This window comes from Chlorocebus sabaeus, chromosome X, assembly GCF_047675955.1.
Source record: "Chlorocebus sabaeus isolate Y175 chromosome X, mChlSab1.0.hap1, whole genome shotgun sequence".
NCBI classification, from domain to species: domain Eukaryota; kingdom Metazoa; phylum Chordata; class Mammalia; order Primates; family Cercopithecidae; genus Chlorocebus; species Chlorocebus sabaeus.
The window spans coordinates 79,424,097-79,426,662 of NC_132933.1; the positions used below are offsets into that span (position 1 = coordinate 79,424,097).

The 2,566-nt window shown below is 42.0% G+C and overlaps 1 non-coding gene across 1 annotated transcript; it reads left to right on the forward strand.

Annotated features, from left to right (window-relative positions):
* Positions 1-1,450: 1,450 nt before the first annotated feature.
* Positions 1,451-1,557, forward strand: LOC119621060 (U6 spliceosomal RNA). The gene has a single exon (XR_005237586.2). It is a non-coding gene; the product is annotated as a U6 spliceosomal RNA (small nuclear RNA).
* The last annotated feature ends 1,009 nt before the right edge of the window (positions 1,558-2,566 follow it).

A 2,566-nucleotide genomic window follows, 5' to 3' on the forward strand; every position in this document is an offset into this window, starting at 1 on the left:
TCTAAATGCTCGCTGCCTGAGGTTCAACTGAGTTCTGTTTACTGTTGGAAGCACTAAGTTCCAATGTAAAGTCTCACAATTGCTGTGCTCTTCTCCTCACCGCCCCCCACCCCAAGTGCATAAATTCTCAGTCCGTACCACATGACCACTGCTAGGGGATGGGGAAAAAGTGGTGTCCGCAGTTCAAAACTGTGTTTTCTACCCTCTTCAGTGGCTCTCTCACTGATATGAAGTTAAAGCCAGGTACTGTGATTGTTCATCTGACTCTTGGTTCTTTAGAAGGTGCTTTTTGTGTAAATATTAACTTCTGGGATCCTAGCTACAGGGGAGCCCTGGATATTTGAACTGGCAGAAGGATCTGACCAGAGAGTAAGCACAGGCAGAGCTTCAGCCAGTACAGTGCCCATGGGCTTTTGTGCACAGGGCAACTGTAGCAGGGCACAACCATAGGTGCTTGTCCCCTAGGGCACCCATCATCCTCCAAGTTGCTCTAGCCCCGAGTAACTGCTAGGCTAGGAAAAAGCAGGGCCATCATCATCGTGGGAATGGGACATGTCTATTCTGCATGCCCTCCAGACACTCACAGGTTTCCTATCTGTCTATTCTAAAGGAGCATGTGCACAGCACAGCCTCTGCTGCCCAGCCTGAGAGCTTTGCTCCAACTGAATAATTTCCCTGTGGCCTGGCAGCACTTTGGATTTCACAACTCGGCCAGAGCGTGACCCTGAAGGTCCAGAGTACAAAGTAATGGTGCCCCAGGGCTGTGGTACACAGCTTAGGAGTGCCAAGATGATATCTGTGGTCAGCATTCAATCAGGAGAAGGGCCCCCACTGTCAGAGCACTGAGAGGGATGAGACCCACAGATTCAAGGGCTGGTACATGAGCAGCATGTTTCTCCTACCACAGGGTCCATCTGAAAATGGTGTGACCTCTCTCTCTGCTGCAACCTCTGCGTGAGAGTGCCCCATGGCACAGAACACCTAACAAAGGAAATGCAGACATGATGCCAGTGATTGGAGAGGGCTCCCCCAAGGCCCAGGAGTGGACCTGGTGAGGGAGTCACCTTTCTCTCTCCCACAACTACAAAGCATGGCTACCAGTGTGAGGCAATACAAAAAAGCTGCCTGGCTAAGAGCCTGTCTTCCAGCCATTATTCTTAACTATTGTAGGTAGCAGTTGTCATTCTTTTGATTTCATGTAAGGACATTTTGTAAGGTTGGTATAGTTGTGTTACATTCTCTCAGCACTTGCTTGTCTTTGAAGATGTGCAAGTTCTACTAACATACGCCCCTGTGAAACAAAGGACAACAATCCAGCCATAAATAAACATCCTGTACAGAGTCTTGGCCTCTGAAAACATTATAAAAGAAAGTAAACCAACTACACTCAACTTACAACACAGTTAAAGAAACACGTGTCTTTGCAAATGAGAAAAAAAATCAGTGCAAGGTGCTCACTACTGCAGCACATATACTAAAACTGGAAGAATGCAGAGAAAATGAGCATGGCTCCTATGCAAGGATGACAGGCAGATTTGTGAAGGATTACATATTTAAAAATCTTACATTTTCATAAAAACAGAATCAATGCAAAAACTCTGGCAATTCAAAAAACTAGAGTAACCAGAGTAGTGCCTTACCTCCAAAGAAGCCCACTGGCTCCCCAGCAATGGTTCTTACCTAGACTGAAATGACTAAAACATTTACTGATAATTTTTAATATAATTGGAAGGATTATCAGAAGAATAGACCAAGCTGAGGAAAGAAGCTCAGAACTAGAAGACCAGTTCTTTGAATCAAGTCAGCCAGACATAAATAACATAATTTAAAAACTGAATAACACCTCTGACAAGTATTGTATTATATAAAGAGATCAAACCTACAACACATTAATATTCCTGACAGAGATGAGATAATAAGCACCTTGAAAAATATCATTGAGGACATAGGCCGTAAAAATTTATCTAATCTCACTAGAGCAGTTTACATGAAAATTCAAGAAATACAGAGAATCCCTGCTAGGTACTATCCAAGACAACCATCACCAAGGCACATAGTCATTAGATTCAAGAAAGTCAATGTGAAATAAAAAAATCTTATAGGAGGCTGGAGAGAAGATCCAGGCTGTGTACAAAGGAAACTTCTTCAAATCACCAGTAGAATGCTTAGTAGAAATTTTACAAGACAGAAAAGATTGGGGCCTATTTTCAACATCCTTAAAGAAAAGAATTTTCAATGAAGATTTTATTTCCCACCAAACTAAGCTTCTTTAGCAAAGGAGACTTAAAATTCTTCAAAGACAAGCAAGTTCTGAGGGAATATCCATTGGGTACTATGCTTAGTACCTGGGTGACAAGATCTATACCCCAAATCACAAAACCATCTCATATATCCATGTAACAAACCTCCACATGTACCCCAGAAGTAAAAACGAAAGTTGAAAATAATTCTCTTTATTAATACTTTTCTACCGTTTTTTCTTGATTACTCCAAGGATTACAATATGCATCCTTGACTTATTACAGTCTAACACAAATGATTACTTTTATTCCTTTTCTGATATTAC